Source organism: Mesoplodon mirus (assembly GCF_964341445.2).
Source record: "Mesoplodon mirus genome assembly, chromosome: 11".
NCBI classification, from domain to species: Eukaryota; Metazoa; Chordata; class Mammalia; order Artiodactyla; family Ziphiidae; genus Mesoplodon; species Mesoplodon mirus.
In genome coordinates, this window is record NC_138987.1 from 8,891,574 (window position 1) to 8,919,345 (window position 27,772).

The 27,772-nt window shown below is 35.7% G+C and overlaps 1 long non-coding RNA gene across 1 annotated transcript in view; it reads left to right on the forward strand.

Annotated features, from left to right (window-relative positions):
- LOC309812703 overlaps nt 1–27,772 on the forward strand; it is an 80,922-nt gene that overhangs the window by 21,047 nt on the left and 32,103 nt on the right. The gene's annotated exons all lie outside the window — the stretch shown is intronic.

Genomic DNA, 27,772 nt, shown 5'->3' on the forward strand with positions numbered 1-27,772 from the left:
ATCAAATACATCCATAGAATATAAAGCACCAAGAGTAATGATGTGTCAATATAGATTCATCAATTGTAAAAAATGTACCACTCTGGAGAGGATTAGACATCAGGGAAATAAAACCTAAATGAAATACAACTGCACAAATGCCAGTATGGCTAAAATGAAAAGATCGACAATATCAAGTATTGGCAAGGTTGCAAAGCAATAGGAGCTTTCACACTCTACTGGTAGGAAGATAAATTGGCACACCACATTGGAAAACTGTTCGGTGGTATGGACTAAAGCTGCACATGAACATGCCCTATGACAATGCTATCACACTACTACATATATACCCAGAAGAAATTCACATATACGTACATCTAGAGACATATGTAAGTACATTTATAACAGCATTATTTGTGAGAACCAGAAACTGGAAACAAGTCAAATATCCATCAACAGTAAATTAGATGAGTAAATTTTAGTAAATTTATCCAATGGAAAACTAGAGAGCAATAAAAATAAACTAATAGAGAAATGTATTAACAAAACTCTAAAAGAAGTTAAAAATAATAGATTTGGTATATTATTTTATGTAATTAAAATATTATCTAATTACATAAGCCTATTATATAATGTATAAAATATTGACTATTATTATAAAATATTATGTTTACAATATTATAATTATATACACGTCAAAGATTTTTTCAACATTGGACAAAATCATCTTAAAGACCATATGAAATAATAAATGCTAAAAAAAGGCAAAAAATTATGAAATAGTAAAAGTAAGGGGAGATTAGCCTGACCAATTATCTAAGTGATTATACTGCCTTACTAGATGTTAAAACTAATATAATCAAAACTATGAGCTGTTGGTATGAGAATATGCAAATAAATCAGTGAAACAAAATAGAGATCCCCCAGCACCCAACAATAGTATCTTAATTCAGTGAGAAAGAAGATAGTTTACTGAATCAGTGGTGCTGGCAAACTCCAAATCACAGCATAAAACAAACAAAAAACAAATTTATTAAAGACTTAAATGTAAAAATAAAAATATTAGAAGAAAACTTAAGAAACTGTATTTGAAACCTAGTGCCTGAAAAGACTTTTATAACCAAGACAGGAAATAGACTTTTTGCAACTTGGTATTAAAAAATCAAAAAGGAAAGAGGTGAGAAAGTATGCAGTTAAGCAAGAGTTTCTCAGAATTGACACTACTGACACTGTGGGTTGGATACATCTTTATACAGGAGCCTACCTTGTCCAGCATAAGATTTTGAGCAGCATCACTGGCCTCTACCCACCAGATGCCCATAGCACTTCCCACACTTCCTATAAGTCATAACAATTGAAAATATCTTTAATCATTGCCAGATATGCATCACTGTGATAAATCCATGTCATAGGATGTTAGCTAATCCCAAAAAGAATGCATTAGCTTGCCTGATAATATTTAGCTGGTTCAGGTGGGATATCACAGCACAGAACTACTCTAACACGAGAAAAAATGCAGAAAAATGTCCATGACATAATATTTTTGTATCAGAAAGGAAAAAAAAAGTGTGTGTGTGTGTGCTGTTTTTCATCCTTTATATATTTTAAAAATAGGGCTTCCCTGGTGGCGCAGTGGTTGAGAGTCTGCCTGCCGATGCAGGGGATGCGGGTTCATGCCACAGTCTGGGAAAATCCCACATGCCACGGAGCAGCTGGGCCCGTGGGCCATGGCTGCTGAGCCTGCGCGTCCGGAGCCTGTGCTCCGGGAGAGGCCACAACAGTGAGATGCCCGCGTACCGCAAAAAAAAAAAAAAAAAAAAAAAAAAAAAGATAGATAGTAATTATTGAGTTCTTTGTTTTTAAAAGAAGAGGCATAATATGAAATGTCAAGTTAAAGTTTTGGGGTATTTTTTGGAATTCAAAAAGAGGGTCATTTTGGAAGTTCAATTTTGAATAAGTAAATTGACCAGGAGTTAGTAATAACATACTAGCTAGTATGATTCTTTAATCAGTTTTTGACACTAAACCACGACCTACATTTGGGAATAAATATTTTATGCCCTAGGGTGTCCAAAACAATCCAATTTAATCCTCCATTAAATTATGTTTCTTTCAAACAAAGGATATTTAGCTACCAAATGTTTTGATACTTTAAAAATATTTTTATAAATAAATTCACCATTTGGAAAAAACATATCTTTTATCAAGTCATGATCCCTATTTTGAATCAGAAACAATTATTACCTGAAATTATTTTAATATACCTGCCAAGTTCTATAAAAAGACATCACAACATTTGCTAACATTACCTGTGAGCAAAAGATGTTCTTAACTTGAATGATTGCTTAAAATTGCCAACATTTTTACAGTGTCTATCATATATCATGATTTTCTCAGATAATCTCCAATTTTCAGATGAAGGAACTAAAATTAATAAAGGTTAAATAACTTGCCCAAGAACACATACTTAATAAGTAAAGGGATTGTGATTGCTACCTAGTTCTGTCTGATTCTAATGTATAAATCATTGTATTAAACAAATATCATGACAACAAACATATTAGTTAGACTCTTTGTTCTCACCCTATAGGGATGGAACAAGATCCAATACAATGAAAGTTTTAATAGAGAGGTTCCAAAACCCTCAGGAACCACTTGCTGTAGTGAATATTTGCCAACTGACTTCCCAGCATCCATTCTTCCATTCCACGTTCTCAAAAGCTACTAATTGCTTTTCGGGAAGTATATTAGCTTCTAATTGTTGCATTTAAAAAATGAACACAGGAGAAGCTCTTTCAGAATGTCAGAGAAAAAAAACCTTTCAAAATTCATTACTCCATAAAGGCAATGACAACACTATCAGAAATTGTCAGAATCTATATTTCAGAACTCCTGAAATTAAACAGAAGGCTTATAATAATCCAAGGAGCATGTATTCAAGAAAAAGGGCTGAATCTCAGTGAGGACAGTGAGTTTCACGGCCTCTTAACTTGCTTTATTCCCATGACCCTCTTTTTAGTTCCACCATAGCCTTGAAACTAGCAGACTCACACCATGGTAGGTATGCAAGCCAAAAGACTAGCAGACACTGAAGGGGGAAGAATTGTTTTGAAGCTTCCTCAAAAGTCTAATTCCCAGAGAATTGTCACTATTTGACATGTCTGTCATCTCTTTGGAAAAGCCCCATTCACAGGACTCATCTGTATTTTACCTAAGCTGGCTCAGTGGAAAGAGCCCTATCCTCAGGGAGTTTGTTAAAAACAATCAAATGACAATAGATAGTAACTCAAAACCACGTGAAGAAATAAAGAACACCACTAAAGGTAACTACATAGGTAATATAAAATACAGTATATATGTATTTTTGTTTGCACTCTTTACTCCTGCTATCTGATTTAAAAGATAACATAGGGCTTCCCTGGTGGCGCAGTAGTTGAGCGTCCGCCTGCCGATGCAGGGGACACAGGTTCGTGCCCCAGTCTGGGGCGGAGCGGCTGGTCCCGTGAGCCATGGCCGCTAAGCCTGCGCGTCCGGAGCCTGTGCTCCGCAACGGGAGAGGCCACAACAGTGAGAGGCCCGCGTACCGAAATAAATAAATAAATAAATAAATAAATAAAAGATAACATAAAGCCATAATTATAAAATTTTGTTAATAGGCTTATAATATATAAGAAGTATTTTGCACGACAAGAATAGCACAAAGAAGTAAGGTTGGGAAAGGCACTATTTAGGAGCAAAGTTTTAGTATAGTATTAAAATTAAGTTGTTATTAATGTGAAGCAGATTAAGATGCTAATTATAATCCCCAGGACAACTACTAAGAAAATAACTTAAAAAATATATAGTAACAGAAACAAGGGAAGTAAAATAGAACACTAAAAGTTATCTATTTAATGGAAAAGTATATGATGACTTTTTAGATATGTTCTCTTCTACAGGTTTTACAGTTTTACATTTTACATTTAGATTTATGATTCATTTTGAGTTAATTTTTGTACAGTGTAAGGTCTAGGTCAAGGTTAATTTTTCTGCCAATCAGTGTCCAGTTGTTCCAGTGGCATTTGTTGAAAAGGCTATTCTTCCTTGAATACTTTTGCTCCTTTGTCAGAGAGAAATTGGTCATGTTTTTGTGGGTATATTTATGTTTTCTATTCTATTCTATTAGCACATGAGTTTATTCCTCCACTAATACTACACTGTCTTAATTACTGTAGCTACATGGTAAGTCTTAAAATTGAGTAATAGGATTCCTCCAACTTTATTCTTGTTTTTCAAAATAGTTCCAGCTATTTTAATTCCTTTGAACTCCACAAAATTTTAAAATAAGCTTGTCTTTATCTACAAATAGTGACATTTTTTAAGACTTTTCCTTAAAGAATGAAGAGGGAGTATAATATACATGAGTTTCAACATCTTGATGTAGAAAGTAGTGTTGTACATTAGAAAGCGCTTTAACAAAGAGCTAGTCAACTAAAGATTAAGATCTAGTTTTGTCACTTATTAGCTACCTGACTTTGGGCATATAATTTACTTTCTCTGATTTTCAGTTTCTTTATCTGGAAAGTGAGTAGGTGGGTAGTAGGCTTATAAAAAAACTGAGCTCCTTATATAATGGAATCAGTTTAAATACTATCTGTAGATTGATGGTAATCAACAATCCATCACAGTTGCAGCTGAGGTCTGCAACAAGATACATTAAGCTTGTATCAAAATGTTTATGAAAATAACGTGAAAGTAAGTAAAATTCTGAATAAAATAGATTGTGATTAGAAAATAACGAATAACAAGCTAGGCATGGAGAGAGGCAGATTATTCACTGTTAGTGTGGTAATGTTTGCATAAGGTGACCTGCTATCTCCATTTATTGAATTGAAAATGCCAGTGATTGCAACAGCACTATCAATTTTATGTTCCACCAAGAAAGAAAAAAATGCCATCGATTGTAATTATAAAACATCGTCTAATTTTTTTTAGGTATTAAAATATGGAAACAATTGGCAGCTTAAAATCAGTGAAAGAATACAATTCCTTCAAGCCTTCAAACCTGTCCTTGTAGTAAATTGGACAAACTGAAATCGTGGCTCTGCCGCATATAAGTTGTATGACCTCTGGAAAGTTATTTGATCTCTCCAAGCCTCAGTTTGTTCATCTTAAAAAAATGAGGATAATAAGAGTAAACTGCTTCAAAAAACTTTACAGATCAAAAAGTCAGTGCCTTCAAAATGCTTAATGTTGTACAGAGCTGTAACAAACAATAGCTAATTCACTGGTACTTTAAGGGTTATTATTAGAAAGAACTACTATTATTGGGCCCTGGTAGTGGATTAGTAGTTTTTCTTACTGGAAGCTGGGCATGTTTTTCCTGTTCCCTTATCTCTGTCAGAGCTCAGGACCTCAAACATTCTTACTTCCTCAAATTTTTTGTTTTCCAGTATCTCCTAGTAATCTAGCTCTAGCCTTTAAAATCTCCAGGTAAATACCTTAACAACTTTATATCTCCTTTCAGTCTTTATTTGGAGTAACATTTAGCCTTCAGTGAATACTCAGTGTACTCTTGTATGTTTTCTTTATTGTACTTACTTAAAACCTTCATACTAAACAGGAAGTAGCTATACAAGTAGTTCATAGGAGATTGTTTATGCTAGCATTTCCTAAACCTTGCTCTTTCAACAGTTCTTGCTGTAAATACAAATACAGATTCTGGGAACACACTGCTTTAGCTGATTGGGTTGGAACCCTAATATCTTCCTTTTCTGGAAGCTGGCCAATTGACCTTGCTAAATGGTCATGTCTGGTAACCCCTGGTTTAGGCCTCCCAGGATCTTCCCTGTGAAGTCCCCAGACCACCTGAATCAGATTTACCTAGATTGATAAGAACATTTCCAGGTCAGAGTGTTGGCTTCAGAGCATGTACTATATTTTTATGATTATACATGTATTAGTTTTTGCTTACATATTGTTTGTATCCCCACTGGACTGTAATTTTTCACTAATTTTCTAGCACCTTTGCTCTAAGAAGGAAAAGGTGTGGAAAGGGGGTTAGAGATTGTGGCACAGATTACTCAGGAAATGTTTGTTCATAGGAATCATCTTTTGTTTGCGTACAAAGAAATCTGTAACTTATCACCATATAACTTATACAATGAGATACAATTTAATAATGTTAAGTAAGATAAGTCTGAAGGCTACTTTTCTAAAAGAGAAGCCAAAATTTATTTACTGTTTACTAATTAGTCCTTATGATAATAGAGCTTAGGAGTTAAGGCAGTTAGCTTAAAATTAGAATTGAGTACATTTTGGTCACTACCAATTACCAGCTGTGACCTTCAGTATTTTATTTAAGCTATCTAAGCCTGAGTTTGTATAGTCTTTTAAAAAGACCTATAGGATAAATATCACATGATCATCTTAATAGATGCAGAAAAAGAATTTGACAAAATTCAACACCAGTTCATGATAAAAACTCTTGACAAAGCTGGTGTAGAAGGAGCACATCTCAGCATAATAAAGGTCATTTATGACAAACTCATAGCTAAAATTACACTCAATGGTGAAAAACTGAAAGCTTTTCCTCTAAAATCAGGAAAATGACAAGGACGCCCCCTCTCGCCATTTCTATTTGACATAGTATTGGCCATAGTACTAGCGATAGTAATCAGAAAAAATAATACATAAATAAATAAATAAATAAATGGCATTAAAATTGGAAAGGAAAAGGTAAAACTGTCCCTGTTTGCAGATGGCATGATACTATATACAGAAAACCCTAAAGTTTATACTAAAAAAACTATTAGAACTAATAAGTGAATTCAGCAAGGATATTACTCAGCCATAACAAAGAATGAGATTTTGCCATTTGCAACAACATGAATGAACCTGGAGGCTATTATGCTTAGTGAAGTAAGTCAGACAGAGAAAGACAAATACCATATATTTTAATGTATATGTGGAATCTAAAAAATAAAACGAATGAATATAACAAAACAGAAACAGACTCCTAGATACAGAGAACAAACTAATGGTTACCAGTAGGGAGAGGAGTCGGGGGAGGAGCAAGATAGGGGAAAGAGATTAAGAGGTACAAACTACTAGGTATAAAATAAATAAGATACAAGAATGTAATGTACAGCACAGGGAATATGACCAATTATTTATAATAACTTTAAATGGAGTATAATCTATAAAAACATCAAATCACTATGTCGTACACCTGAAACTAATGACATTGTAAATCACTATATTCAATTTTTTAAAGTAAAACAAACAATAAAAACTGTAAATGACAACTCATAGGCCTGTTTTTAAGAATCAAATAAAATAATGTATATAAAGAACTAAACATAGTATCTGGCACATGGTAAGCTCTCAAATGTTGTCTTTTATGATTATTCATCTTGGAAATTAATATATTTAACCATGCTGAAATTAAGCATTTTGGCCTTTATCTTATTTTAATTATCAGCATTATTCATTCTAATTGCCATCACAAATATAATTGAGTGGTGGTGAAATTTCTTGGAAAAGAGTTAAAAATGCCAAGGCAATTTGAGATCACTTTTTTCATAGCTTATTTTTGAACTGTTTTTCTTTATGTACATATTATTAACAGTAGAAAATTTGAAATCACTAACAACTTTTTTTTTGCCTGGGAAATAAGAAAATTAGCCAATCTGATAATTATTGCTATTATAAATAATTTTGTTCCCATATGTATATCTGTGCTACTGTGTAAAGAAAAAGAAAAAAAATGAAGAAAAACAAAGAAGGAAAGAAAGAAATGAGGAAAACCAGTTAAGGATACCAATGACTCACTAGTGTCAGAATATATTATGAGATATTGTGGATCTGTTGTTGGGAAGATGAACTCCATTTGCAGAAGACACTTTCTCAGCATGGCCACTGCAGAGGAGATAATAACAGAAGCTTTGCATTCTCATTTTACAATATACTAAGTGGAACGAAACTCAAATAAGTGACTCAAAAATCTGCTCCTTCCACTATAAAATAATGTTTCTTAAATTCAAGAGCTTGTGTTTTAGGAGTCAGCCACTGTAGAATATTTTACCAGAGTCACTTAGTATTGATAAAATTCTCCAAAGAAGATTCATTGCTACTAAAATGTTTACAATTTATCAGATATGATGGATCCAACTATTCACCAGCTCTCTTATTTTGATTAACCTTATATCCTCCAACTAGGAATAATTTTAAGAAATTGAAACTAGTTGGCTATGTAGTTATATAAAAGCAGCAGCTCAGCTTCTATCTCATTGTGGTAGATTGTTAACACTAACCACTCCCAGTGAATCACACTTTCCAGTATTCATAATCTTGTGTGGTCCCCACATCGACTCTGGGTTTAGCCATCGGACTTGCTTTGGCCAATGGATATCAGCAAATGTGACACAAGCAGAGGCTTAAGTGCTTATGCATGGAGCTTCCCCTCTTGGAATGCTACCTCTACCGTGTGAGACAGAGACCAGCCTCCAGTCAGTCCTTGAGGTGAGTGCATCTACATGAGTGAACCACAAGAAACCAGCAGAAGAACAACCCACCCAAACCACAGAATCATGAAGAATGGTTAAATTGCTATATTAAGTCACTAAGTTATGGAGTTATTTGTTTGCAGCAATACATTACTGATACAAAATTTGGTAGTTTTCAGCAATACATTACTGATACAGAATTTGGTACTAGAATTGGGGAACGAAACTTGGGACATGTGACATTACTTTTGAGACTGGGCAGTGGGCAGAGGCTGCAAAGGCAGCAAAGAAATGGTATAGTTGAATGAGTCATAAGGAATCCAATGCTAGAGGCTGAAAGCATGGTGAGCTGTACTTTTGTAGTAGCAAAACAATTGGTAAATTTTGTTATCCACAGTAACTTTAAAATATAAAATATTCCTAGTGAACTTGAGGATTTAGGCTGACCAATTTCCAAGCTGAATGTTAGAATTGTCCATTAGCTTCTGTTAGCAACATATGATAAAGGGAGAGAAGAAGAGCCCCAAGAAATAACTGCTTAGTGTGTGAACAGAATTTGCTGTGCCATTTTAACTAAATTTTAAGCATGGGGTTAAACGAATGCATTTAATTCTGGCCCCAAATCCTCCTGAGGTCAGGCTTGAGGTTAGGAATTCTTAAGAAGTACTTTTTTGCACTCCACCAGAACAAATCCCAAACAGACAACTATCATCAGTGTACCTTTTTGTAGTGTGTTTTTGGTTTGGGGGGTTTTATTTGTTTGTATGTTTATTTGTTTGTTTTGGGTTTACCCAATGAAGATATCACCTTTAGGGATCCTGATTTTGTGAAGGGATTTTCCTATCTAACTTCCATCCAAAGTGTGCTGTGTCTCTCCCACCAGGGCCACAGAGGTTGCATAGATGTTTCCAGGATGAGTTCTGTTTTAGTGATATTCACCTTTCTGGATTCACAGCTTTTCCATGTATGTTACCTCTGAGAATTTTTTCTTATGTTCTCATTCACTTATCGATGAATAGATACAGGGAAGGATCACTTTGGTAGGACCTGAACCTTGTATAATTTGGAGGAGACTTGTTAAGAAAAAGGATACCGAAGAATAAATACAAATTTCCTAGGACCTTAGAAGGGGCCCTGAAACTTAAACTTCAATAAACTTCATGGTAAATCTCGCTGTGGCTTATATTTTTTAAATATTTTATTTATAAATTTTAGATTGCATGTGAAAAGGATTTCTCTAGGCTTCTGATGTATTATGTTACTGGAAAAGGAAGTAGAGTTACTGTTCAGTATGTATTTTCCCTGTTTGATTGTATCTCTTTGAATATAGCAGCTGGGACTGTCTAGTTGACTGATATGTCCTCAACCCTGGATGCTCAGTAAATGTTTGATGAATGAATGTTTGAATTGACAATAAATTGAACTTACTTTATTGGTAAGATATCTCAAAAAAAATAATGAAATAGAACATAGGAGTACAGAATTAAATAAATAAAGGTAAAAATTCATTCAATAACCCAACGGTAGATTATGCCAGCTAGAAAGTTGGCAGATTTGAGTCAAGAGGCAAATCTTTTGAAATCAGATTGTTCTAAAGAGGCCACCCTTAAATTCTTGGAACTATGAAGTTGGTCAATATTACACTCCTCAACATTTCCCATCCAAATTTTCTTTCATGTTATAAGATTAGGAACTCTTGAGATTTAGTGAGAATATGCAGTTCTTTTGCAGAGGAAAATAGGCCTCTGTAGACGTGCCTCCTACCCACATCCATAACAAAGTAAGTTAGCCCTTTGTTCAGGTAAGAATATTAATTCAGGTTTTAGAATCATAGAAGAATGAGAACTTTGCCCCTTCACATCTGATGGTTAAAGTTGTCAAGAGCACTTGTTAAAGACTATCTTAAAATATAGATATATGAGAATGACAGTTTCATGAGATGGTAAGTTACCATTCATCTGAATTTGGTCAATTCTGTCTCTGTAATAAATTAGACATGGGTCACATGAAGTACCTGAACCATAACAGCTTAGTGTCCCATAGAAATGCCTTGCCTGAGTTATTTTCTATTCCTTCCTCTGATTTAATGCTCTGCTCTAAACCTTTATAAGAGGTCAAACAAAAACTCTTTATCTGACAGTGTTTTTATTCCTTTGATACGAACAAAAAGGAAGATATTATCAACTCTACAGGCTGCCCATTATGCATAAACTTCCATGATATATGTCTCACTAAATTTATTTCCAAGAAATAATTTTCCCCTGCAGAGGAATTTTTATGCCTTTGATATCAGACATGAATATTACTTAGCCCAGTATGTTTCCTTTTTTGCCTTAGCTGCCAGGAAACTAAGCCAGATTTTGTGCCCAGCAGTAGTAATGAGGTCATCTGAGAAATCTGGTGACATAAACTCCTTATGCTTCTCTAAGCTTGTCTCTCTTCTTTTTTTATTCTGTTATTGAATTTGACATAATTTAAAACTGTATATTTCATGTCTAAATCATTTGAAGGTAGGCGAGGTTCAGATAAGAAAGAAAATAATATACATTTTAAAGAGCTGTATTAGCTATTATGTCTTCTGTTAACATAAAATACAGATGGAATATGACCTATCAGTTAAAATTTTCCTAATGTAATTCAGTTATACATCTCAGATCTTTATATTAATATTATTCATCAATCCATTCTTTCAAAAGTAATGAGTACCTACAACAGGCCTATTTAAAGAAGATTGTGCCAAATACTGTGGTGGGAAAATTATAAAGGTACTATTCAATCCCTTAAACTAAAAATCTAGTCAGAGAGATGGCAATCTAAAATTTAAGCAACACCAAAGGCATATAACTATCAGCCAAAGGTCCAACATGTTCCAGGAAATGAGCTCAGTAATTCAATCGGATCTATATGGGGTCATTATTTCCTAGTCCCCAGGGAGATGTATACATGACACTGGAATTTATCCTCCAATCAACAAATTACACCTTTACTGGCTTGTGGCTTTATCTTTTCAGTATATTTTAAGAGTTGTTCTAATGATAGAGCCCGTTACACCTAGAGTACTAGCCTTATTAACCCAGCTTGAATTAAAAGCTTGTCTGAAAGAAAATAAGATATTAGTTGTAAAAAGAAAGACCCTAGCAGAATAAGCAAACCAAATTGATTGGCAAGTGGCCTCTCAAACTGAGGAAAGCATGATATGAGTCATTGACTCTCAATGAGGGAGAATCCAGATGGACTAGTGTTTATTCTACCATACAGTGCTTTGATCAGGGTTATAACAAATCAGCTCAATACAAGGCAGCATATAATGCAATATGCCTATGTATGACAATATATGATAACATTTTATTGTCGTTTATTAGTTTGCATCTCTGTCTCCCCCCCACTAGATAAGGAGGGAAGAACTTTCCCCAGTCTTACTCAACATAGTATCCCTAATGCTTAGAACAGTGAAAGACACATAGTTAATAAATGCTATTGATGAAAAGAATTACATGCTAAATGATTGATACAAAGAGTAAACAATGCAGCAGTCTGGAAGAAAAGAGGATTCTACTATCCCGGAGTGTCATCTTAGGTTAGAGACCCCCCACATATACAAGGATTTGAGAGTAAATAGTGCCTTGGGGAGGTAATCACAAGAAACACTGGTAAGGAGGCAGAAACATGAGATGGGGAAGAGAGGGAAGCCAAGAAAGGGTACGTTATCTAGTGGGTTCCCATAGCCAGTTCCCACTGTGATCAACTGGGGAACTCTAAGAGACGCTAGACTATAACTCAGAATTATTCCTCCTAAGAGGGGAGAAAAATGGAGTGTTTATCCTCCATCTGCCATCCAACCTTGGCTAAGGGTGGGTGCTGGGAATATTAACCACCACCTCCTCCAGGATGTGATTTCTACCCTGTGTGAACTGAGAGAGAGAGAACCAATGGTTCTTGCACTAGGATGCAGTAGGGATGCATTGAAGTAATGAGTGCAAAGGAGACATGAGTGGGGTACCAACAGTGTGTACTAAAAATGTTAACAAAATAGAGGAGTTAAAAGTAACAGTGTAAATTAGCTATTTAACTCGATGCAGCTGAAAAATGAATAGGCTTCAAATCAACAAAAGAAGAGGAAAGCAAGAGACAGAACAAGCAATGCATATTTGGGAAACCAAAGAGAAAACCAAACCTAATGGACTGGCGGATTGGTGAGAGTTAGTTTTAAAGATCCATTGGTTCCAAATCACGTGGGTCTTAAAGGTGACCAAGGACTTTGGACTTTATTTATCCTGTAAACAAAGGAAACCCTGGAAGATTTTCAAATATAAGAATAAAATGAAGAAACAGAATAACAAGGATTAATCTGTCAGCTATAAAGAGGAAGAAATGGAATATTGTGATCTTGAAGTGTTGTTGATCAAATGATATTATAAATCAGGTTTGAGGAGCCTGGATTGGAGTGGTGGAATTAAGGCAGGAAACAACAAAAAAGGTGAGTAAGACATAATGGATTAACTAAAAAAAGAGCAGGAAAGAAGGAGGAGCCCAAGATTGTCAGAGTTCAAATTAGTTGGTCATGGCAATTGTGCTTTCTTGAATTCGCCCTAAATTATAAGACTAATTAAAACAAATTTTACATTGGATATTTTTTAGAAATTTTACTAAATTTGTCTGGTTTTGATATAATTTCAAAAAGTTAAAGCGTGGTTTTCACAAATCTAACAATATGACTCTGGTAATTAATTCACAATAATGACATAATGATTAAGAAAGTTGGTTCTGAAATATTTTTCTATATGTATTTATTTATTTTTCTATATTTTAAAGTTAAGTTATCATGGAATTCTTGAATAAGATTATAAAACTCCTTATATTTACCTTTTGTTTTTAATTGAGAAAACTTTTTCTTTGCAATGATATTAAGAAATATTAATTAAATACCTACACTGTGGCAAGCTCTATGCTAAGCTATAAGGTCACAAATGGATTGCTTGATTGGTTGATTAGAAAGCTAATTGTTAAACTTTTAAACACCCTCACTGAATAATTGGAAGCAACTATTTAGAAATTGCAACTAAACATTCTCAGATGCAAAACTATGAATGGCAAATGCACTATTGAACTTTTCAAATGTTATTTGGGATTGAGCAAAACAAATTGTTCTGGCTTTCCAAAATGCTCTTTAAAAACCACCTGTTGGGCTTCCCTGGTGGCGCAGTGGTTGAGAGTCCGCCTGCCGATGCAGGGGACACGGGTTCGTGCCCCGGTCCGGGAAGATCCCACATGCCATGGAGCGGCTGGGCCCGTGAGCCATGGCCGCTGAGCCTGCGCGTCCGGAGCCTGTGCTCCGCAACGGGAGAGGCCACAACAGTGAGAGGCCCGCGTACCACCAAAAAAAAAAAAAAAAAAAAAAACACCTGTTATATGCATCTGTTATAATATGTACATATTTGTACATTTTACAAGTAAATATGTACATGAAATACTTGTACATGTTATACTTTTTCCCATTTTTCCAGGTGTGCCAAGAAGTGAAACTAATAGTTTTTGCTAAACTTACGTCATCTACCTCAGAATATCTAGGGATTGTCATTTGGCTATGGTTTTTGTTTTCAGTATTATTGAAAATTTTAATTTTTCATTTCTGTCTTTATAAGTTTTTATAGAAAGGTGGGGAGAAGTTGCACTGGGGGCTTCTAGCCAGATGCCATTTCAAATGTCATATAACTAGCAAGTCTTTTTCATCTGTTTTAAATCTAAGGAAAATTTTCAAATAAGGCAAACATATTAAATTTTAATTGAGGTTCATATTTGGCATTGGTGCACAGAATTATTAGGTGCCAATCTATTGTATCATAAAAATGAATATTTTAGGGCACATAAAAGACTGTGCTGTAAAACCCCTTTACATGGTGAAGGTAAGTTATTGAGTGATCCTACTGTGCTATATTATTACATTATGGACTGTTAGCCAGCAACCTAAACTATAACGTTGAGGTATTGTAATATTTTGTCTGCATGCAGGGTACAGAGCTGACACATTCATACCTCTCCCTTGACTCTATAGCTAGTCTTTCAGGTAGTAACAGATAGCATGTCTTGAAGAGACACTATTCTATACTTTATATGTATTAGCACATTTAATCCTCCAAATAACCTATCAGGAAGTTGCTAGTGTCTTAATTTTATAGATAAGAAAATTGAAACAAATAAATAAAAATAGGTTTTCCCAAAGTCACACAAAGAAGAAATGGCAGAATTAAAAGTAGATGACAGGTAGTCTCTTTCCAGAACCACATTTTCAACCCCTCTGCCTGAGCAAATGAGGTCTAACCCAGAGTTTAGTAATTGGTGAAACTCATATTTGATATCCTAATATGGCTGACTCCTCCACTTATAATGGGAAAAATGTTGAAATTATGGATTCTATGAAACTTTTATTGAGGAAGAAGCAAACATTGACATTTGAATCCCTCCTTTTTCTTGTAATAATTTTGAGCTTTTTCAGGTTTACATTGTTTAGATATTCCTAGAGTTTGCTTCTTTTTCATCTTTCCTCTTTGAATCTTCCAAAGTATAGGCACACATTTGAAAAACTCAAGATTTAATTAATCTGAGCGCTAAAGTCACCACTGTAATTTCCTTCAGCACATACATTTTGAGATCCCCGAATAAACATGAAGAAATCTTTTCCCTTTCCCTAAGATCTACAGGGGTAAGTGTGTTGAACCTGAAAAGTGACAGAGGAAAAGATCCTTAAAGACCACAACAAGTAACTTTTAAATATAAAATCTATTTCCTTAATCATTTTTCCCCTCTTTAAAGGTTAGGAAATTGCTTTTGTTGGATTACCTATTTAGTAGTTATAATAACCTAAGAATATATTGATTTTCTTTCTAAAATGATATATTATGGAATGCTTCCCGAGTTTGCAACATTTAATCTCCACTCATCTATTCTATAAATCTGAACTTAAAAAAAGCTTTTTAAAAAGACATTTGAAATGAAACTAGAATAAAGTCACACTTGTTACAAGACTACATATATCTAACACCTCCGTTGGCAAGTCTTACAGTGCCATTTACTTATTTTACATCTTTTGTTTTTCTTTACAAGATAACACTTCAAATGGTTACTCAACAACAACTTATTGACAAATACTATGGCCAGGTATTTTGCTTGGGACTGAGATGAGAAGATGAGTAGAACCCACACCATGCTTCCAAAGACTGCATGTTCTCATAAAACATACAGACAAGTAAATATATGATTATAATACCCAATTGTGGTAACAAAATAATGACTCCCCAAAGTCATCCATGTCCTAATCCCAGAACCTGTGAATATATTGTCACATGGCAAAGAGGAATTAAGGTTGCAAATGAATTAAATTGCGAATTAATAAACTGACCTTAAAGTAGCGAGATTATCCTGAATTACCCAGATGGGTCCAATGTAATCACAAGGGCCCTTGAAAGTGGGAGAGGAAGGCAAGAAAGAGAGCCAATCATAAGGAGTGACTACAGAAGAAAGATATGGAGAGATTCAAAGATGGAGAAGAAAGCCTCAGTCCAAAAAATGTGGGTGGCCTTTAGAAGCTGGAAAGGACCAGGAAACAGATATTCCCTTAGAGCCTCTGGAAAGGAACACAGCTCTGCAAACACCTTGATTTTAACCCAGTGAGATCAGTATTGAACTTCTATCCTGCAGAACTATAAGACATTAAATCTGTGTTGTTTAAGCCACTAAATTTGTGGTCATTTGTTGTAGCAGCATTAGGAGACTATACACCAATGAAAAGTACTGAAACAAGAAAACCTTATATAATGCTAAAGGAAGCCTGGGGGAGAGCTCAGTCTGGAATGAAAAACATGAGTGCCCCCCAAAAGAAATATGGTAAAGACCAGAGTCTTCACATGTTCCTCTCCCTGGTCTTCAAAATGCCTACACAGTCAAGGCCACAGAAGCAAAAACTTGCAACTTTTATGAAGGCCCTTGTTGGATTGTTACACATTTAAGAACAAGCAGGAGAGCCAAAGCCAGGCAACTTGAGAAGTCATACTCCCTTCTTTTGGGATCCCTTTTTGGGAGATAATGGCAAAGTATGTCAGGAAATTAGACTATGATGGTGGAAAGTGGTTTCAGTAGTAAAAGAATGGAAGAGGTATTTTTCTTTCAGTTCAGTTAAACATGGAGAACTAGGGTCTGTTTTGGACATTTTAATTTTCCATATAGGGGTAGATATTTGACTTTGTATAATTTTTGAGTATACATCCTTTGGGCCTTAGATAAAGACTAATGCAAAGCATGTAGGTACTTATGTGCTAATTCAAAGCACAGAGGTAGAGGTACACATGGCACAAATTTAATGGCTCCTCAAAAGATTAAAAATAAGAGAAATAACATGTGACTGGTCTATAGCCATACATATACTCAGTGAGTTAAAGATTATGCAGAGAAAGTGAAATGCAAGTGAAATGCCACAGTAATGCAGTAACATTTTTGTATTTGAAGAAGTCACATCTATGGGAGATCAACTACATGCCAGGTCTAGGTATAGTAAATTTTTTATAACTAGATGGTAAATAATGGTAAAGCAGGGGAAGATCTCTCTCTCTCTCTCTCTCTCTCTCTCTCTCTCTCTCTCTCTCTCTCTCTCTCTCTCAGAACTTAAATACAAGACACTGTTTTGAGGAACAAAGGGAGTAATTCCTGTGGCATGGCCCCCTCAGCAACTCAAAGAAAACACCCAAGAAAGGGCTATAGAGAGAACTGTAAACTGGCTTCCAGATGTTTTAGTCTGTAAAATTCAGCTAGGCCATGATTCAGGTGTCTACTCTAGGAAAACTATGAGAGGCTTACTGTGAATAAAAAGCAAAGAAGCTAAGAGACTGCCAGTGAATTAACGGTGACAGCTATATTTTTATAAGCACCTGCGGTCACCTCTCAAAAAGAGCTATTTAGGAGGTCCTGTGACTAAAGATCTAAAGATTTCTCAATTAATTGCCAGTTAAATTCCTATCTCTTCCATTAGATGAACATACTCTGAAAGCAGGGACCTCAGGTACTTTTCACCAATGGACCTTCAGCATCAAACATATAATACCTGGCATATAATAGATGCTTAATCCATGTTTGTTGAATAAATCAAGTAATTATTTTTTTAATTTGGAAAAATACTGGAAGAAATAGAAAATTCCTTTTAGTAAAATAATAGGTGAAAAAAATCAGAATTCAGATACTCTCTGATCCCAAATGGGTTAACACACATACATAGCAAAGAAATTCAAAATGTTAGCTGCAAATATTTCTGAGTGGTGGGCTAATGAGTGTTTTGTATTGTCTCTTTTATACTTTTTCTTTGTTTTCCAAAATTTTGAAAATGAGCATGCATTACTTTTATAACCAGAATTTCTAAAGACATGTGAGTGACAAGGAGATTCCCTCATAAGAAACGTATACCTTGACCTTAGAGTCTCATGTTATTATTTTGGGTTCTTTCATCCTACATAATTTGCAGTCATTTTCTGCATAGGGAACTGGAAACCACTAGTTTATATAGAATAAACTAAGCAACCTCTTTCCAATCCTGCTTTTTTTTTTTCCAATCCTGATACCAAAAACAAAGATTCTTATAGATTAAAGAACAATCATCCTGAGAAGGTATTCATTCAGTCGTTTACTCACTCATTCAATCATTGATTTACGGATGTAAAATAATGCACCTTCGGTCTGTAATGTAATGACTCTGTGACCGAAAGAATCTTCCATTCTATTACTACTCTAGGGTCCCATTTATATTTGGTCCAGGATCTCAACATTTCTGGCCTAAATAATTCAATTAGTTTCCTAACTGGTCTCCCTATCTCCTGACTCTCATTCTAATCTATCCTTCATTATGTTTCTTAAAGCTTCTAGAAACACAAATCCATTACATGACATGTTATAGGGATATTATGACCTTGGGGGTCCGAGAAACCTGGATTGGACCCTGATTCTTCTACTTACTATATTGGTCATGAATATTATCTTTGGAGTTATATAATCTCTGTTTTTCATACCCTGTCTCTGATTCTTGCTAGCTCTGTGCCCTTGGGGAAGTTATTCAGTCACTCTAACTCTCACTTCCCTTCTTTGTAAAATGGGGCTAATCACACATACCTCATAGTGTTAACTGACGGAATGCATGAAAAGTCTTAGCTCATTGTTTAGCATCTGTATTTCCTACTGCTGCTATAACAAACTACCACAGAATTAATAGCTTAAAACAACATAAATTTATTCTCTCACAGATCTGGAGACCAGACGTCCAAAGTCAGTTTCACTGGGCCAAAATCAATGTTTCAGCAGGACTGTGTTCCCTCTGGAGGCTGTATGGGAGAATATGTTCCTTCCCCCTTCCAGATACTGGTGGCTACTATTTCTTGGCTTGTGGCTGCATCATTCCAATCTCTACCTCCTTGGTCACATTATGTCCTCTTCTGTCTGAAGTATCCCTCTGCCTCTTTGTTACAAGGGCACTTGTGATTGAATGCATTTAGGGGCCACCATCATATTATGCAAGATAATCTCCCCATCTCAAGAGCCTTAATTTAATTACATCTGCAAAGTCTTTGCCATATGTGATAACATTTACAGGTTTCAGGGATTAGGACATGTACATCTTAAGGGGCATTATTCTGCCCACTATAGACCCTAGCTCATAATTAGTTCCAAGAAATATTAATTATTATCCACATTATGAGACTTTGTGCTACCGTCTTAGTTTTAATGAGTTTCCTTATTAGTAACATGAGAATAACAATGTACTGATACCTACCCTACTACCCCAATAATGGCATAAAATATCATAATAATTGTTTAATAAATGCATTTCCCCTTCCTTAAACATCTTTAGTGTGTATTGTTGAGGGTGTAAAGCAACAGGAGTACTTTTGGAATCTAAATTGATACAAACATCAGCCATTCCATTCATAGATACACACTCAACAGAAATGCATACATATTCACCAGAGGACAGGTACTAGAATGCTCAGAGAAATACTTCAAAACAGCCCCAAACTGAAAACAAGCTAAATGTCCAATAACAGTAGAGTTGATAAAATATGGTATATGTATACAATAGAATAACCTACAGAGATGGAAATAATCTACAACCATCTATAGCAATGTGAATGAGTCTTTCAGACATTAGCAAAAGAAGGCAGACATGCAAAAAGTACATATGGTGATTTCATATCTAAAAGACATAATCAAATTAATCAATGATGTTAGATGTCATGATAGTAGTTACTCTTGGAGTACTGATTGGAATGGGGGGCAAGCAGGGGCTTATGGGGTGCTTGAATGCTCTGTCTTTTGATTTTTATAGTTGTGTTGAGCTTGTAAAAATTCATCAAGCCATGCACTTATTGTATATGATCTTTACTGTAGTATATTGTACTTTTAATTAAATGTTAAAATTGAAAAAATATTTTTCAAGAGTTCCCTGCCACGAAAACATTGTCTAAATTGTTTAGGTTGGCACGCAAGGCCGTTCTCAATCTCAGCTCTCTCCATTCTGTTTTCCCAGCCTCGTTGCCTGCCATTTTCCCCCATCCTACAATCACAGGCTTCTAGGTACCAGTCCCTAAAATAATGCATGCCCCCTTGCACTTGTACTTCCTGTTCCCTCTTCTTAGAGGCCATTTTCCCTTCTCTTGATGAATACTACTCATTTTTAGGGCCGAGCTCAACTTCTGTCTTGTCTCCTGTCTGACTCTATGAATACTGTTCATAAATCTACCATATAACACTTATCTCATGATTTTTAAATTCTTTACGAGTTTACACATCTATATAGGAAGCTGTCATTAACATTCCAGATCCGTTAGGCAATCTACTCTCTTCCATCTGTCAAAACCCCCTTATGGATTTTTTTCTATTATAACACATTCTGTACTATAGCCATTTCTTTATGCATTCATCTTGGCCCTTATAAGGTATAGGTTGCTTAAGGACAGAGACCTTCTTATCTTCGTGTCACCTAACAGTAAGTGTTCAACACATTTTTATTAGACTAAAATAAATGTTCTACTGCATTGGGAACTATTGTACAAGGGAACTGGATTATTCATTCTTGAGTCTCTGGCACATGTCTCAATGCCTGAAACATACTAGGCTCTTAACACATTTTTTGTTGCATAATGAAGTCTATGCTATTTCAAATTTTGGATTATAAAATTTCTGAATGAATTCTGTTTAGTGGTCATTATGTGACTTTTGAATTGTAGCTTGCTTTGCAGAGCTTAATCAGTGGAAGTTTAAGCAAGGGTGATGAGACATGCCTTTATAGATTTCATTACTTATGAACTTAAAAATATTACCATGTCTTTGGGGAAACCTAAAATGGAAAAGTGACTCAAATCAATACAATTAATTTAACTCAATAAGCATTTGCTGAGGAACTATTTAAAGTATTCTGCTAGACATGGTGGGGGTATACCATACACAAAAAATACTGTCCCTGCCCTCGCGGGATTCACTGTCCTGTGAGACAGATAAGAGAGCCAGCCTGCACAGTTCTAACCTTGAGCATCTAAAACATGGTATCCTGTGGTATAAGAGATAAAGCATAGCTACAGGAGAGAGAACAGTGCTCATGAGGCAGATCATTTGAGCTCACTGTTGAAAGATACATAGATTTTTAACATGTGTAGCAAAGATCCTGTAGTCCAAGAGAGTAAATTATTTTCACTGTTCTGCAAGGTAGCCAGAAAAGCTGTTAGTCGTTGGGGGGGACAAGAAATGGAGAGGTGAGGGTGAGAAACAATATTAAAAAGTCCAATCGAGTTCAAATTGTTAAGGGTTTTAAATGACACTGAGGTATTTGTACTCTATTCTGTATGAAATTATAAATCTTAAACATTGGTTATCTTTAGTAGGAATACCACTTGATGACTGTGTGTTAGAGACTGAAGAAGGGAGACATTGGGTGCAGGGAGATACCTGAGGAGTTTGCTGCAGAAACACAAACAAGAGGCAAAGAGAGTTTGAACTACAGCAAAGATTGTGGTAGCAGGAAAAAAATTGAACTCTATTGAAAAATTAGAATTGGTAGTAATAGACAACTAACTGGTAGTGAGTGGTAATAATTGGTTAGGAAGGAAATATAAAAGTGACGCCAGAAGCTAACACAACATTGTAAATCAACTATGCTTTGACAAAAAATAAAAATTAAAAAGTGAACTTTTAAGATGACTCATATTTTTCTGACATCATTATATTGTCAGAATTATCTTATGAAATAGTTTTTTATTGAAATATAGTTGATTTACAGTGTTGTGTTAGTTTCAGGTATACAGCAAGATGATTCTGTTAAACATACATATATATATTCTATATATATATTCTTTTTCAGATCCTTTTCCCTTATAGGTTATTACATAATATTGAGTATAGTTCCCTGTGCTATACAGTAGGTCCTGGTTGGTTATCTATTTTATATATAGCAATGTGTATGTGTTAATCCCAAACTCCTAATTTATCCCTCCCCCCACCTTCCCCTTTGGTAACCATAAGTTTGTTTTCTATGTCTGTGAGTTTCTGTTTTTAAATAAGTTCATTTGTACCATATTTTAGATCCCACATATAAGTGATATATGATATTTGTCTTTCTCTCTCTGACTTCACTTAGTATGATAATCTCTAGGTCCATCTATGTTGCTGCAAATGGCATTGTTTCATTCATCTTTATGGCTGAGTAATATTCCATTGTATATATGTACCACATTTTGTTTATCCATTCCTCTGTCGATGGACATTTAGGTTGATTCCATGTCTTAGCTATTGTAAACAGTGCTTCAGTGAACATTGGGGTGCATTTATCTTTTCTAATTAGAGTTTTCTTCAGATGTATGCCCAGGAGTGAGACTGCAGGATCATATGGTAGCTCTATTTTTAGAGTTTTAAGGAACCTCCATCCATAATGGCTACACCAATTTACATTCCCACCAACAGTGTACCAGGGTTCCTTTTTCTCCACACCCTTTCCAGCGGAATAGTTATTTTTCATTTCACTAAAGAAGAAAAGAAAATGGTTGCTGAACATGCAACAATTTCTTGGCCAGTAAGGAGGTACAAGTCAAGCAAAATTACAGGAAGGCAGGATATGTGTAATTTCAAGCTTAGCTTATCAAACCATTGAGCCAGAAACCAAGGTCCTGGACCCCTTAGTCAAAGTTACACCTTCCTGGGCTTCCCTGGTGGCGCAGTGGTTGAGAGTCTGCCTGCCGATGCAGGGGACGTGGGTTCGTGCCCCGGTCCGGGAAGATCCCACATGCCGCTGAGCGGCTGGGCCCGTGAGCCATGGCCGCTGAGCCTGCGCGTCCGGAGCCTGTGCTCCACAATGGGAGAGGCCAGAATAGTGAGAGGCCCGCATACCGAAAAAAAAAAAATTACACCTTCCTGCAACTTTATACCATGGAGTTATTATCAAATCATAATCAAGCACATGAGACAAAGAAATCCCACCCCAAGAGGCTTCAAATATTAACAATGCTTTAAAGAAATTATCCAAGTGAAATGCCAACTAAATTATAAGGTTTCTCCTCCTAGTGGTTAGGCCTCTAAAAGCCATTGTAACCCATGATATTGTTGAACACCAAAATGAAAAGTATTCTTCAAATCCTGTGTTAAACATACATAATATTTGACCTTCGAATCTCCATATTAACCTCATAACAAATTCCAAAGGTCTATGGAAATAATGCATGAAGATGTGGGGATCTGAGGTCCTTGAAAATAAGGCAATTCACACCAAAGAAACAAGGAGGACTTCAGAAATGCCTTACAGAGACTGTGGAGTACTTGAGAGAAAGAAAGAAATTCAACTGAGTTCCTCCAAACTGACTTCAGGTAGCGGCAACAATCTATTTTAATTATGATCTTCATAAACCAAACCACCTCATCATGGGAGTAAGAAACAACAACAACAACACAAATACAGGATCACAATAATAGTCACAAAGAAACACAGTGTTTTCCTGCCTGCATCCATACCTATCCTTCTGGACTGTTAATAACTCCCCCACTACTACCACTATCACCACCACCGCCACTGGCATTAACATGCCTCCCATGTATTCTTGGAATCCCCACAGGATAGCTCTTCTGTTATGCTCCATGGACTAGTCCTGTTAGCAAGCCTGAAGCATTTTATATTCTTCCTTTCTACTCTGACATGCTGTGGTGGCATCTCCTGTCACTGTCAAGACTGCAGAAATCTCTACTGCTGCTGCCTGCTGATACCTCTACAGTGGCTCTCAATGCCCCATGTCTAGAGAGCTAATAACTCTAAATCTTGTCTTATTCAAAGCATTGCTAATCACTGAGGGAAACCCTAGGTCAGTCTCCTATAGCTCCATAACCTCCAAGCACCACTTCCTTGACCTAGAGCCACCTTTACGATAGCCTCAATCCTTTGGGACTGAACTGAAGTACAAGTTAAGTGGCAGATTCTCTACTTACAATCATTCTTCTCCTTCATTCTTAGCCTCTAGTACATATAATAATACTCAGTCATTGTTACACTTTTGCTATGAACCAAGCATTATGTAAGAGGCTTTAAATAGATTCTCTCATTTAACCTTCATGACAAATCCTATAAACTAGATATCTTCATCTTACAGATGGAAATAACTGAGGGTTTTAGAATGATTACAGGTATTGACCAGTGGCTTAGTATCCATGTAGTCTCATGCTAGATTACACTAAACTCCCTCTCATTTCTTAGGATAAACGGATCTGATTCCTTTTTTCTACAACATGATGACCATGCAGGCAAAGAACATATCAGTCTAGAGCAGGTCCTACTTGACTCTACTGCAGCACGTGTAGAAAATTATGCCTTCACTGATCAATTGCATGGTTTGGCTTTTCTGGAAGTGCCTAGTTCCTATAACTATGACCAAAATGGCAGGTTTCCCTCTTTCCTGGGTGGTAAGAGATTAGGTTTGTCTTTGTAAAAAAAAAAAAAAAAATCAATGCATCCCAGCACATTCCACAAGTAGGAGGCAAATTTCTGTTATCTCTTCTTTGACCTTCTACTCTCTAGTGGACAGACAATGTGTCTGATCATAGTGCTTCTATAAGTCTAGCAACCCCTTGTCAGTATGTCTTGCCTTCAGGACTACAGGCTAGTTTCTGGGTTTAAAATAGAAAGTAAGTATCAGTGAGCCTGGAATATGTGGAGCTTCTGTCTTCTGGAGAAAAGTCTCTGCCAGAGAGTTGACCTGCTGAATATACAACAAAAGGTGATGTTATATTGCTCAAAATAGGTGCTTCTCCTTGCTTTATACAAACTGAGTTGTTATGTGGGTCTCAGTAGCAGTTGTCTGAAAGAAAAAGATCAAAATAAACACAAGGAAAAACATGAAAGAGTAGAGACAATATAAAAAACAGAAGACGATTTACCAAACAAAACCTAATATTCTCAGAGAGATAACAGAAAACAGAATATCCTTAAAGAAAGAGCAGGATGGTAGACGAAGAAACAAATTATGGGAAAAAACTCCAATTATATATGTATTTGTATATATGTCTACCTGAGATTTCAAAATATCAAGACAATGGCTTGAAAATCATGCTAAGAATATTTCCCAAAAAGCAAAGTGAAGGAAAATAGAAGAAGAAAAGATGAGAAAATTAAAGGATCATAGTGGTTCAACATTAGATAAAAGATACATCAGAAAAGAAGAACAGAAAGAAAAACTTAAGAGTAACTTATAAAAAAAACCCAAAGTACTAACATAAATTTACCCAGAACTACCTGAATCTCCTAATTAAATGAACTCACAGAATATCCTGCAGAAAAGGAGAGAGATAGAGAGAGAGGGAGAGAAATAATAAAAATTATCTATGCCAAAATGCAACATTATAACATTTCAGAATATCAGGGATTAAAAAAAGACACTAAAAACTCTTTAAATGTTGACAGGTACTCAAGAAGGCATAAAAATAAGTTTTTCATTGGACTTGAATGACACTAGAAAGATATTGTAGCACAGGTTTCAGTACACTGAGAGAAAATAATTTTTAATCTAGAAATCCAGATGCCTCTAATTATCAATCAAGTGTCAAAGAATGATTTCTCCATCATTACCCCTTCTTAGGAACTTGCTAGAGGATGTGCCCTCCAGGAAAGAGAGAAATTAACAAAGGAAAGAGGAAGAGAGAATTTCCATGATGAGGTCAAAGAGGTTCCCAAAGGCAGCTGTGCATCTAACCTCCTGATTAACCAGTCCAGTTGGGAGTGAAGGACTGAGTTCTCTGGGAAGATGGCCACCATGAAAACAGCAAGCTGATAGTGATTTGATATGTTGACATTTTGGAAAATACTGTCAATGTGTTTATAAGGGCTCCAGTGAAGCATAGGGACAAAACTTAAATACATAGAAAACCAGGCAAATAAGAAAATTATTAATTCTAAGAAAATCAAGAAGTTGCATGAGAAAGGACATATAACCACTTCTTGACTCTGCATGAAAGTCCTTACTTTGTTTTTAAATGTAAACAGTAATGAATGATGTAACCAAAACTATGATATAGCCATATTAAGAAGATGAGAAAGGAGATAAGTGTATGGAGAAGAGTTATGCAACAGAGAGCTGATCTTTGTGCAACCAGAGGGTGTTAATAAATATGCAAAATTGATTTAGAGCAGTATAAGAATCTTTGGAGAGAGCAAAAAGATGAATATCTAGGGAAACAAAAACAGATATGAGTTGTAAGTGTCTGTGTCTGGGAAGCAAAATTGGGTGATAAGAAGCGATACAGGACATAATTTTTCCCTAAAAACCTCCGAGAATTACTTAATTCAACTAAGTACCTCCTTTATGTGAAAAAAAAAACAAGTTTGTAAATCTGTAGGCTGCTATGAAGACTAATTTTACTGTTTATAACAGGTAAGTCCAATTTTTTTTATTCACTTAAAAAAATTTTTAAGGCCTTAACAAATGAGTGGTGTATTTAATATTCCCTTAATTTTTTCTTACTTCCAAGATTATTTTTGACCCTCAAGAAATTTAAAATTGTAAACAAAAGATACTAAAAATTATAATGCTTCATAATAAGAGTTTATCAGGAATGGGAAAGCATCATTTGGAAGATGGCTAACTGGGGGCAGGGGCAACAAGAGGCCAAAGAATGAATACAGCAATAACATAATATTCAAATGTAGTGTTAAATTAATTAAACAAGAAGGCCATTACACTGACATGGCCTAATGCCTGAGTAGCCTATGTAAGCAAACCAAAATCTAAGCCTGAAATGCCTCAAGGTTAAGAAATTGAAACCTAAGGACGACCAATCACAAATAGGAAACTAGGCCTTACCAATCAATACAGCCACCTAGGTTGTAGTCAATCAAATAATTTCCTAGGTTTTCTAACACTTCTTCTCTATAAAAGTCCTTCCTCTGCCTACTGTGGGTGGAGTGCTCCTAACCACCTGCAGTTTGGCACTGCCAGATTCAAATCAATTTTTATTCAAATAAACTCTTAAAAATTTTAATATGCCTCAGTTTATCTTTTAGCAGTAGGCACTACCATAACGCTTTACTCTGTCACTATCATTATTATCATTTTTTCTATTTGAGTACTTACCATACACCAGGCATCATACAAAACCTTTTACATACATAATTCCCACAGTAGCCTGAGACAAGATACCTTACAACAGAGGTCCCCGACCCCTGGGCCACGGACAGGTACCGGTCCGAGGCCTGTTAGGAACCGGGCCACACAGCAGGAGGTGAGCAGCGGGCGAGCCAGCGAACCTCCATCTGCCGCTCCCCATCACTCACATTACCGCCTGAACCACCCCCCCCAACCCCTCCATGAAGCTGGTTCTTGGTGCCAAAAAGTCTGGGGACCGCTGCCTCACAACTCCCCTCTCCCACTAGTGACCCTGTACCACACTTGTCTCCTTTTATTGTCTTCGTAGCAATTTCAACTCTCTGAGTTGATATCATCTTTTCGTTGGAGATGTCTTTTACTTGTTTATTGTCTGTCTACAATGTAAGCTTCATGAGAACAGAGACTTTGTGTTATTCATTAACTGGAGCATAGTAGGTGCTAAGTAAATTTTGCATGAAAAATGAATAAGGTTGACAAAATCAGTCTGGAGAGAGGTTAAATACCTACTTAAGATGAATATTTAAAACAGAAATATGTTCAGATATAGAAAGATATTTAAGAAAACTGAAAAAAAATGTTATGAAATCATATAAAATATTGTGTGGTGTGTGTGTATGTATATGTATATGAAATATGAAATTTGGGGAG